The sequence below is a fragment of the Cebus imitator genome, unplaced genomic scaffold, assembly GCF_001604975.1.
Source record: "Cebus imitator isolate Cc_AM_T3 unplaced genomic scaffold, Cebus_imitator-1.0 Scaffold236, whole genome shotgun sequence".
Lineage (NCBI taxonomy): Eukaryota > Metazoa > Chordata > Mammalia > Primates > Cebidae > Cebus > Cebus imitator.
The window spans coordinates 3438062-3451538 of record NW_016107551.1 but is presented as its reverse complement, the minus strand read 5'-3'; positions in this window follow the sequence as shown (position 1 = coordinate 3451538).

Sequence of the window (13477 nt, the reverse complement as noted above, 5' to 3'; positions counted from 1 at the left end):
TCATAGCAGTATGAAAATGGACTAGTACAGGGACATATCTGGATTTTTTCCACTGACTGCCCTTAGTTGACAGCTTGTTGGCAAGGGAGACTAGGCAAGGTGATTTGCAGGAGTCAAATTCCTGTAAACTGAGTGGATCACAGAAGAGCTGGAAAAGTTTCTAAGGACAAACAGGCCACAATGATTGTGCAGATTTGCACACCTTAAGAAATTCATTACAATATGTGGAGTGACAAAGGTAACTGCTTCCAGCACAGAATAGTATTCCAGCTAAAAAATCACATGACTACTCCCTGTTAAAAGAAAAACTTCAGACGAATTAAAGTTAAAGGAGTTTAAGTGAGGAGTGAATGATTTACAAATCAGGCAGCCCCCCAGAATGACAACATATTCAGAAAGACTCCAGGGATGTCTCATGGTCAGAACAAATTTATAGACAAAAAAGGGAAGTAACATACAGAAATCAGAAGTGAGGTGCAGAAACAGCTGGATTGGTTACAGGTTGGCATTTGCCTTATTTGAGCACAGTTTGAACACTCAGCAGCATATGAGTGGCGAAGTAGGATTGCTGGGACTGGCCAAGACTCAGCTATTGTTACAGGCACGTACTCCTAGGTTAAGCTTTCATTCTTATCTGCTGATTAAGTTAGGTTACAGTTTGACCAAAAAGATTCACATGTGGAAGTACAGAGTCCTTCTCGGGTCATATTTAATTCGCTTTAACACCCCAAAAGATCGTACTATGACATATAAATATGTATACCACAGTACACAAGATGATCTGAAATTCAGACAGAGAAATCAGCAAAGATTGTAACTTTTTGCCCTCTGGCATATAGATACAAAGTCAGGAATAATAACCTGCCCTGTGAGCAAATATATTACTAATTGTAATGATGATTATATTATTGTCTATTAAGAATTATAACTAATATTAATAAAACATGGTATAAGACATTGTGGTTACCTTCCAAAATCCCCTCCACCCTCTTTTACTGCTTTGCAGCCTTCTGATTTTGGTGGGAATGACCCTAGCCCTATCTGGAAGGTTGAGTAATGATGTACTATATCTACATTCAGGGAAATTCTATCTGTCTTACAAGAGTATTTCAGACATAGCAACACAGGCATCAGCTAATCAACAGATGACCTGTCCTTGGCTATAGAACTTGTACAGGAATGGGCCATTCAAATTTTATTCAATAGTTGTGAAAATGAAACTCTATTTCTCTAAAAGATAAATGAACAAGCAATCATGATGCTTAAATTCCTTCTCGCAGTTATCCTGCAATCATGACATGACTCAGCATGAAAACAGTCTAACATCCTCTTGGTACACAGGGGTCAAAAACAACCAGATCACAGAAAAATGAACACAGAGCCCTGGACAAATCATGCCTGAATTCCATTACTTCCAGATATTTCAGATATATGTCAATAAATCTCCTAGATTATTTAAACCAATTACAGTATTTTTTGTTTTGATTTTGTTCTTGTTTGTTTGTTTTTGTATTAGTAACTACACACAAAAATACTAGGGACGTTGTAACTTATTGTACATGGGCTATCTCACTAAGTCCTACCAAGAGTCCACTTAGGGAAGCAGATTTTTATCACTGCCTCCACTTTTATATTCAAGGAAAGTGAGGAATGCAACTTTCCCAAATTCTGATCGTTTGGAAAGAGTTGGAATTCAAGCCATCAGACTTTAGAGCCTGTACTTTTAACTGTAGCACCACAGATTTCCCATACCTACTTTGCTGCACCAAAACATTTCTGTAATTGGTAGCACTGCTCTGAGAGATATTTTTTAAAACAAATTATTTTATAAAGCCCCAACAGAAAACAGGGGAGCAGGTTAGAGAATGATCAAATGTACAGAATCAAACCAAGTTAAACTAAAGATATAATCAAATGTAGCAGCCTTTACCAAAACAACTCATTCAGGTACATTGGGGTATACATGAAATATTCTGATCACACAGATTAAAATGTCAGCTCTTAAGTAATACTTTTTTTTGGAAACAGAGTCTGTCTCTGTCATCCAGGCTGGAGTGCAGTGGAGAAATCACTGCTCACTGCAACCTCTGTCTCCTGGGCTTCCAATAATCCTCCTACCTCAGGCTCTCAAGTAACTGGGACTACAGGCAAGTGTTACTACACCCAACTAAGTTTTCGTATTTTTAGGAGAGACTTGGTCTCAGCAATCCACCAACCTCAATCTCTCTAAGTGCTGTGTTTAGAGGCATGAGCCACTGCACCCAAAGAGCAATACTCTTTTTAAAAGGTAAATAAAAGTGGTACTCACCAAGGATGCCCATTTTGTTTTTAGGACTGGGGGAAGGTGTTGATTTTAACTAAAAATACTGTGATTAAAAAATTTAGAGTTCTCTGAGAGCGTGACCCCTTAGATGAGAATGATGGCTTTGTAAACAGATTTTAGGATGTATACTTAAAAGTTACTCCTACGTAAAAGTTTTTGAGCAAAAAATACCATACATATTACTTATATGTACACATATGCACAGGAATAAATACACACACTCATAATTCTATCTATACATACATGAGTAAATATATACAATTCATGCGTATTCTATAGAAAATTACGTGATTATATATGCTGTGTCAATATATCAATTACACCTATAATAAGGCTTAATGTATACATATATATAAAACTTTGTTCTTATCTGCTAGATATACGTAAATTTCATTTTTAAAATTTTTAAGTTCAGGGGTGCAGGTGCATGTTTGTAACCTATGACACATAGGTAAACTTGTGTCGTGGGGGTTTGTTGGACATATAATTTCATCACCCAAGTATTAAGCCTAGTGCCCATTACTTATTTTTCTTGATTCTCTCTCTCCTCCTCTCTCTCCCTTCACCCTCCAAAAGGCTCCAGTGTGTGTTGTTGCCTTCTGTGTTCATGTGTTCTCATCATTTAGCTCCCACTTATATGTGAGAACATGCGGTATTTGGTTTTCTCTTTCTGTGTTAGTTTATTAAAGATAGTGGCCTCCAGCTCCATCCATGTCCCTGTAAAGGACATGATGCTGATCTTTGGCTGCATAGTATTCCGTGGCGTATAGATACTACATTCTGTTTATCCAGTCTATCATTGCTGGGCATTTAGGTTGATCCCATGTCTTTGATACACATGAATTCTATTTAATTGTAGTATTCTTTCTCACTATCAAATAAACGTAACCTCTACTCACTCAAGTCTTACATTCTCCCTCCAACAAAATCATCTGCAGTTGTCCATGGCATACATAACCTTTTATAAAGCTAAGTACAAGAGGATTGAACTACATGGGCTAGATACGACAACCGTCTTTCCTTTTTTTTTTTTTTTTTTTTTTGAGATAGAGTCTCACTTTGTCACTCCGGCTGGAGTGCAATGGCATGATCTCGGCTCACTGCAACCTCTGCCTCTCAGGTTCAAGGGATTCTGGTGCCTTAGCCTCCCACATAGCTGGGATTACAGGCACATGCCATCACATCTGACTAATTTTTTGTAGTTTAGTAGAGGCAGGGGTTTCACCATGTTTCCCAAGCTGGTGTCAAACTTCTGAGCTCAGGCAATCCACCTGCCTCAGCCTCCCAAAGTGCTAAGATTACTGGTGTATGAGCCACTGCACTAGGTCCCCCAAACCTCTTTCCTGATAAATTCCTTAGGGGGCACCCTGAGGGTTCAGAAGATGCCATCGTGGTGGTCCGCTTCATCATCACTCTGATACCCTGTCACCCAACACACGTATTCTTCCTGCTGCTAGGAATTCATGAATGCACTGGAGAAAGCCAGCTCCTTAGTGAATTCCTGTTAACAAATGTGTATTTTCCCTTGGAAAACATCTTTGTCTGAGAAACCAGTTAGCAGCGATTTTGGGCAGAATTGACTTATTTTTGCTTTTGCCCTGTTGTGGGCATTTTGACTTCATTGTGTGTTCATTTTCCCTAAATAGAAAACACAAGGTTTATGCTGAATGTTTCGAAAAGAAAAAGATAGAAGTTTCCAGTTTGGTCTTGATAAGCCTGTTTCTAAAAATAAGAAGCGAGGACAGTAGGTTTTATATTAGGCTTTTTTCTGTTTAAAGAAGCAGGAGTATTTTAAACTCACTAAGCCCACTAAATACTATGAGTTTGCAAATGCTAGCAAAATGAGGCCATTTCTGCCCACAGGGATTTGGATGTGTCCAATGTCCCATTTCCCACCACCAGCCAGTCCCAGGACAGAAATAGCATCTTGAGAGTGAGTTGTGTCATCCTTTGAATTGAAAGAGACTCAAAGGCCCTGCCCTAAGGCATTAGCTTCGTGGGTAAATGTCCTGTTTAGCAAACATGTCAGTAGGACAAAAGTGAATCTTCAAATAAATTTGATACAAGGCAGACAAGTTTTGCTAAGATTTCCTGAGGAAAGGTTCAGGAAAAGCCTGAAACATGTAATTACCAAAAGAATAAGACAGCTCAGGTTCCAAGTGGAGGCTGGTGTCTGAGCAAAAGCCAGGGGCTTGAAGTCAAGCAGACGTCTTTGACACCTGGGCTTCCTACATGCACAAAGCCATGCAACGTTAGACAAATCTTTGAACAATTCTTGCTATGCTTTGGTGTTCTCAGTTTGAAGATGGAATCAATACGTATCCCTAAGTGTTATTGTGATAAGCTGAGGAGCTAACATAAAGCTGTTGGTTCTGCCAAATTCTCAGTCAGTGGTACTGGTCAATATAAAAACCCTCCTCCAGACACACATCCTCACTTCAGATACCTCCCAGTCTGCAAGCACAGAGCTGTGTAAACGTCAAAGGTACAAGGCCCTACTTTCTTAATATTTTCCTGTGGTTGGCAAAACTCTAAAAATGGCACCCAAGATTTCACATTCTAGTCCCTGGAACCCACGAATATGATGAGATGTCACTGTCATTGTTATTCTCATATAATGCGGGCAAGTGCTTGTGTTATGCCATATGGCACAATTGACTTTGAGATAGGGAGGCTACCTGGGAGTATCACATGAGCCCTTTTAAGCAGCTTTCCCAGCTGTTGGAGAAAGAAAAGTTGGAGAGATTTAAAGTGAGAAGGGCTCACGATACTGTTGCTATTCAGAAAACAGGCTACAAGAGAATAAATGCAGTGGTCTGAAGCTGCTGAAAGATCCCCCAGCCACTGGCAGCCAGGAGTGAGGAGTGGAACCTCAGTTCCACACCTGCGAGGAACTGAATTCTGCTGTCACCTAGAGCAGCCAGCATATGTCTAAGTCCCTTTGTGTGGCTTTCATAGGATAGTGCAGACTGGGTAATTTATAAAGAACAGACAGATCTGAAGGCTGGGAAGCCCAAGATCAAGGTGCCAGCACCTGCTGAGTCCCTTCCTGCTATGTATCCTCATGGCAGAAGACAGCAGGGTAAGAGAAAGCCAACTCCCTTCCCAAACCCCTTTGCAAGGACACCTGATCCCATTCACAAAGGAGGAGCCCTCCTGGCCTACTCACCTCTTACAGTCCCCACCTCTTAATACTATCCCATTGGCAACAGCTGAATTTTGGAGAGGACACATTGAAACCATAGAGGTTTGAAAGTAGATTTTTCCTCTGAGCATCCAGGGAGAAAGGCAGCCCTGCTGACACCTTGATTGCATCGTTGTGAAACTGAAGCAGAGATCCCAGCTGAGGCATGCCTGTCTTCTGGAATGGTGAGATAAGACATCTGTGTGGCTTTAAGCCACTATATTTTTAAGTAATATTCTATGCCACAATAGAAAACTTCTACACTGAGATAGTGAGAGAGAGAGAGACAGAGAGAGAGAGAATGAGCAAATGAAGCAAAAACAACAATTGGTGAATCTGGGAAAAGGATATAAAAGACTTGTTTGTGTTATTATTCTTGTAACTTTTCTGTAAATTTGATATTAGAGCAAAATAAAAAGTTGCAATAATTAAAGCTCAGGGTAAAATAAAACCCTTTGGCATCTGTGTAACTGCTAGTATATAATGCAAACTCATAAACCCTCCTTTAAAGTGTGCAGGAGATGGGTGTCTGCCATGAATGATCCTCAGAGAAAACACAAGTATTCAGTGACACTGATAATGAACTCTCAGGTGTATTCCAGATGGTATGGGGTCAAAAGAAGGCTTCTCTTTTTGATTTTGGCATTGATATCTCTTTAAAAAGAATCTCTGCCTGAATCTAATATAGGAGGTTCATGACTCCTAACATGGATATTTTAGGGCCATTAATTGGAGAATACAGCATTGTGCTAATGCTGACTATTGGTGTATTAAGAAATGCATGATCATTCCTTTAGAAATGTCTAGAAACACATCAGTGTGATGAAGAGATCATTGTCACAACACAAAGGCACACTTTAGACACCAGGTTGTTGGGTTTACAATGCAAAGTGTCAAAAATTAGTGTAGGCGCAATAATGTTCATAACTAATCCATTCATCAGTGGTGTTCTGTGGTCCATCTAAATAAAGTAAAACGAACATGGATAAGCAGAATCTGCTTGCTATTGATTTCTCTGCTTTGCCCTTACCAGAAAAGACATTTGAGAGAGCCTAGAAATAAGTCAAACGTTGCTCAAGTTATGTTTTAAAATATCCTCTAGGTCCATTTTCTGTATTTCCTGTCAATTCTCTCTCAGTTCTACATTTTTCATTAAGCTTCTTGGATTAACTTTCATCCCCGTACCTTCTGTCAATAGTACCCTAAGATATTTTGACATTGATTATCAACATCAATTTCAGTTTGATGCTGTCTTTTGTGCACTGTGGGACTTCAGCATGCCTTTTCTTTCTTTCCTTTCCCCCCCTCCAAGCTCATTTGAATTCCTATATCTCCTGATAGGTGGGCACATCATAATACTACAAAGCATTTTCAAACATAAGAAAAACAGACTTTATTGGAGCTCCACCGCTCTTCTGTCCGTGGAAAACCATCTTCTTTGCCTATAATAACTTACCAGTGGCTGAAGTACTAAAACCACAGACTCACTGAACTGTCATCAGTCTCTTCAGGGCTGCAGCATGAGATAGAGAGGGAAAGCCTCAGCCTTCCTCTCAAAAGACTCCTTCCCATTTTTGGCCAATAATAATGGTTTGTTAGAAAACACTTCTCTAGGTGGATATTAATCTGCATCTCTATAACTTCTAATCACCATTGTCTGTTTCAATTTTATTCAATTATTATTATTCCTTTGGATTGGGTTAAAATTATTCCTTTTTCTAATCAACAGTTCTTCTAAGATGTGAAGGCATCCTGTTCCCTTTCAGGTCCCAGATCCTCTCTTTTCCAAGTGAAGTATACCAAAATTTTCAAAAGGCTTACCTGTGAGCACCTCACACCTGGTTGTCCTCCTCTGGACCAGCCCATTTAGTAAGCATCACTGTGTGTGTGTGTGTGTGTGTGTGTGTGTGTGTGTGTGTGTGTGTGTAAATAATAGATCTACAGGTATATACATATATACAGTAGCCTGATATAATAGGGTATAATAAAATTCTTGAAAATGAAACAGAATTATCATTGTCTTACCAATTATTATCTTGTCCTGAATAGGACTGAGGCTTCTACATCCCCTCTAAAAGTCAGCCAAGCACAAGCTGCAGTCTTTTTTATTTTGAGACGGGTTCTCACTTTGTCACACAGGCTGGACTGCATGGCGTGATCATGGCTCACTGCAGCCTTCAGCTCCTGGGCTCAAGCCATCTTTCCGCCACAAACTCCCAGTAGCTGGGGCCATAGGCACATGCCATCACACTAAGCTGTGTGTGTGTGTGTGTGTGTGTGTGTGTGTGTGTGTGAGTGTGTATTTTTTGTAGAGATAAAGTTTTGCAGTGTTTCCTAAGCTGGGGTCAAACTCCTGGGCTCAAAGGATCCTCCCACCTTGGCCTCCCAAAGTGCTGGAATTACAGCTATAAGCCACCACACCCACCCTCAGTCTTTATGTTATGCTAATGGACGATGGTGTGTTTGTAGTCTGAGAAGTGGTATCATATTTTAATTGTTATTCTGTCTCTATAAACATTCAAATGCCAGTAGATAATAATTCAAATTTTATTTTCACTGAAGTAACTGATATTCTATAATTACCAATTTTATAGTTGACAAATTTTTTTTAGATACTTTTATGAAACTATTGCTTCATTGTAGCAGGGACGCACTCCTACAGAACACTTTATTTAGCTGTCAATCCATTCATATGGGAATGTAAGTACACTTAGTTTTATTTGTTCTCTTAAAGAAACAACCATCTTAAAAATAAAATAGGCATAGTAGCTTTTAAGAATCCAGCTATTTAGCAGGTAGCCTCTGTCAGAGACAACATAACCTAACTCACAAAAAGTTAAAAGTTAGCCACATTATGGGTCAGTTAGCAGATTGAAATATTGGAGGTGTTCTCACAGTAGTTAGACTGCCATTCTGAGAAAACTATGCTGTTTTATTGCAACCAATAGGCCTAGAAGTCTTTTAGGTTGAGCTCTGAGATTCAAATCTCAGAGCAATGTTCTGCAGTCCTACTGCCTGAGCAGAGTAAACCGCAGGATTAAAATTTGTAAAGAATGAGTGTTAGTACTGCCCTAAATTCGCATAATTTTCACACACAGAATGCTGTAATTTTTACATTAGACGTCCAGTCTTGTTCCTGTACCTCTGTGTAACCCATTTAAACCCATTCAAACTGTTTTATTTAGAATAATGATGCTGTGTTAATGTTTAATTCTCTTCTATATGAAATTTGAGTGAGCAAAGAAAAATATCACATTGGTCCAGAAAGCTTTTAATATTTTTGTCATCTTAAAGAGCCATAGTCCTGGTTATCTATAGATAAAATGAAGCAGTGATATTCACAAAACAGAACTGAAGCTTTTAACTAAGTATGACCTGCACTTACATTTTGAAAAAATTAACAAGTTTCCTTTGGGTGTCATTATCCTTCCTCACATTCTGAATAAGAATGTTCATATCCTTTGCAAAATAAGACCTAGGATTTCCCTTGAATCTACATTTAAAATTTGTGATATAATAAATATAATAAATATGTTCCTACCAAATACAAATGTTCTTAATCAACTACAATATTAAAATTACCATTGCAGCTATTTCTGCTTATAAACGCCATTCATTTTCAGAGGTTCCTGTTTTCTCCCTAATGTCTCTTTGCAGTTATGACCAGCTGTTCTTGCTACTTAAATGTTTGATAGGAAAACACCTGGAAATAAATGACTTCCACAGGGAAATGCATTGCGCCATTTACCCCCCCCAAAAAAAAAAAAAGGTGGGGGAAGCATGAATGACTGAAAATGAACAACTTTGCTACTCTATTTTTATGAAAATAGCTTCTTAAGGTACAGATTTCATTTATGTAGGAAAGCCTAAGTTTTATGAAAATTTGACTCTTTAATGGGAATGCTATGTTCAGATTTACTATTTTGTTAATCTAATATAAATGCTAGAGTTGACTTCAGCTGTTTTGTGTTTTTTTATCCTTAGATCTAAAAGTATATATGGCTAATGAATTAAAACTAATTTGTAATATATGCTTGCAAAACAATATGTTGTAGAACCACAAAACTTTCTGCTTTGACATTATGCTGAACCCCTTCCCCCCTCCCTACCACCTCCAATACCAAGATGCTAACCCATACCCTCTACCTTCCTTCTTAGAATCAACAATTCCATAACAGAGCATAAAGGGCACAGACAGGCCAGATTGAAAAAAAAAAACCCACTATGGAATATGCATGCCTAGCATTTTGTGGCTTGTTCCAAGTGAAGAATTGAGATCCAGTATGAAACCAGTATGCCATTACTTCACTCTTGTAAATATGCCATTATTTTACTCTTGTATTTCACTCTTCTAAATTCATACACGTAGAAAATGTCAAGAAGTAGGTATAGTAAAATGCCAGAAATCGTTTCTTCTGGGGTTAGAATTAGAATTGGGCAGAGGCAGAAACTGCAATTTTGCTCTACTTGCCTTTAAAATCTGTTTTACATATAAAACAACCAAAAAAGAAAACCAACCACAAAATAACTGACTTTGCTACTGATAGCCTTATGAAGGATGCTTTGCTTGTGAGTAATAATCTTCTCACCATGCCTAGGCCTAAGTTTCCATGTCAGTACCATGTACCTTCTCATGCATCATTGCTTAAGTTCCTTGTGACAGCTCTCTACAGCTGTTAGAATAGATAATCTTTGTTTTGTTTTATTGACTAGTTTAGTGGTCTTTAAACAAAATTTATCAATAGAGTTGAACCATTTCATATGGATATGCAGAGAACCTGCAAAGTTTGTCTTTCTGTACCTGGCTTATTTCACTTAACATAATGATCTCCAGTTCCATCCACGTTGTTGCAAATGTCAGGATCTCATTCTTTTTTATGGCTAAATAGTACTCCATTATGTGTATATGCACCACATTTTCTTTTTTTTTGAGACAGAGTTTCACTCTTGTTACCCAGGCTGGAGTGCAATGGCACGATCTCGGCTCACCGCAACCTCCGCCTCCTGGGTTCAGGCAATTCTGCCTCAGCCTCCTGAGTAGCTGGGATTACAGGCACGCGCCACCATGCCCAGCTAATGTTTTGTATTTTTAGTAGAGACGGGGTTTCACCATGTTGACCAGGATGGTCTCGATCTCTTGACTTCGTGATCCACCTGCCTCAGCCTCCCAAAGTGCTGGGATTACAGGCTTGAGCCACCGCGCCCAGCCTATGCACCACATTTTCTTAATCCACTCATCTGTTGAACACAGGTTGCTTCCAAATCTTAGCTATCGCGAACAGTGCTACAACACACACTGGAGTACAGATCTCTCTTTGATACACTTGAGTTCTTTTCTTTTGGATATATACCCATGTATTAGTTCATTCTCACACTGCTGTAAAGAACTGCCCAAGACTGGGTAATTTATAAAGGAAAGAGGTTTAATTTATTACTGTATCCTATAGGTTTTAGTATGTTATGTTTTTATTATCATTTCTTTTAAGAAATTTTTCAATTTGTTTCTTAATTTCTTCACTGACTCACTGGTTACTAAGGAGCATATTGTTTAATTTCCATGTATTCATGTGGTTTCTAAGACTCCTGTTGGTAATTTTTAGTTTTATTCCACTGTAGTCAAAAAAGATGCTTTATTTATTTATTTGTTTATTTATTGAATGTTTTAAGTCTTGTTTTGTGACCTATTACATTGTCTATCCTTTAGAACAATCCATGTGCTAAGGAAAAGAACATGCATTTTGTGGCCATTGGATGACATATTCTGTAGATATCTATTAGATCCATTTGGTCTACAGTGAAGATTAAGCCCAATGTTGCTTTATTTTGTTTGTTGATTTTCTGTCTGGAAGATCTGTCCAATGGTGAAAGTGGAATGTTGAAGTCTCCAGCTATTACTGTATTGGAGCCTATCTGTCTCATTAGTTCTACTAAGAGCTGCTTTTTTACATAGCTGGGTGCTCCAGTGTTGGGTTATATATGTTTAAAATTGTTATATCTTCTTGCTGAATTGATTTCTTTATCATTATATAGTGACCTTCTGTATCTCTTACAGTTTCTGTCTTGAAATCTATTTTATCTGATGTAAATATAGCAACTCCGGATCCTTTTTTGTTTCCATTAGCATGGAATACCTTTTTCCGTTCCTTTATTTTCAGTCTATCTGTGTCTTCATAGGTGAAGTGTGTTTGTTGTAGGCAACAGACCAATGGGTCTTGTGTTTTCATCCATTCGGTCAGTTTATGTCTTTTGGTTGGAACATTTAGTCCATTTGCATTTAACATTATTATTGATAAGTAAGGACTTACTCCATTTTGTTATTTGTTTTCTGGTTGTTTTATGGTCTTCTTTTTCTTCTTTCTTTCTTTCTTTCTTTCCTGTCTTCCTTTAGTGTGTGTGGTTTTTTCTGGTGATATGATTTAGTTTCTTGCTTTTCATTTTTTTTTTTTTCAGTAGAGATGGGGTTTCACCATGTTGACCAGGCTGGTCTCAAGCTTTTCATTTTTTGTGTATGTTGTTGTATGTTTTTGGTTTGAGGTTGCCATGAGGTTGCAAATACTGTCTTTAACCCATTATTTTAATCTGATAATAACTTAACACTGTATGCATAAACCAACAAGCAAAAACAAAACTAATAAAAACTCTATACCTTAACTTCATCCCCCCACTTTTTAACTTTTTGTTGTTTTTATTTCTATCTTACTGTACTATGTCTTGAAAAGTTGTAGTTATTACTTATGATTGGTTCATCATTTAATCTTTCAACATAAGGTAAGAGTAGCTTTCATACCACAGTTACACTGTTATAATATTCTGTGTTTTTCTGTTTACTTACCATTACCAGTAAGTTTTCTATCTTCAGGTGATTACTTAATGCTCAGTAACATCCTTTCCTTTCTGATTGAAGCACCTCCTTTAGCATTTGTTATAGAACAGGTCTGGTGTTAATGAAATCCCTCAGCTTTTGTTTGAGAAAGTCTTTATTTCTTCTTCATATTTGAGGGATTATTTCACCAGATATACTATTCCAGGGTAAAAGTTTTATTCCTTCAGCACTTTAAATATGGCATGACACTCTTTCTTGGCCTGTAAGGTTTTCACTGGAAAGTCTGCTGCCAGATACATTGGAGATGTATTGCATGTTATTGGTTCCTTTTATCTTGCTGCTTTTAGGATCTTTTCATTATGCTTGATATTTGAGGTTTGATTATTAAATCCTTTGAGGTAGTCTTCTTTAGGTAAAATTTGCTGGTGTTCTATAATCTTACACTTGGATATTGATATCTTGCTCTAGGTTTAGGAAGTTCTCTGTTATTATCACTCTGAATAAACTTGCTGCCCCTATCTCTTTCTCTACCTCCTATTTAAGGCCCATAAGTCTTAGATTTGCCCTTTTGAAGCTATTTTCTAGGTTCTATAGACATGCTTCATTGTTTTTTATTCATCTCCTTTGACTGTGTATTTTCAAGTAGCCTGTCTGCAAGGCCACTAATTCTTTCTTTGACTTGATCAATTCTGCTATTAAAGGACTCTGATGCATTCTTAGTATGCCAGTTGGATTTTCAACTCCAATATTTCTGCTTGACTCTTAATTATTTCAATCTCTTTGTTAAATTTATCTGATAGAATTCTGGATTACTTCTATGTGTTATCTTGAATTTCTTTTAGTTTCCTCAGCACAGCTATTTTGAATTTTGTCTGTTTGAAAGATCACATATCTCTGTTTCTCCAGGATTAGTCCCTGGTGGCTTAGTTTATTTGGTGAGGTCTGTTTTCTTAGATGGTGTTGATACTATTAGATGTTCTTTGGTCTCTGGACACTGAAGAGTTAGGTCTTTATTATAGTCTTTGCTGTCTGGGCTTATTTGTACTCGTCCTTCTTGGGAAGGCTTTCTAGATATTTGAAAGAATTTGGGTGTGTTGGTCAAAGCTGTACCTGCTTCAGAGGATACCCTGAGCACAGTAACAGTGTG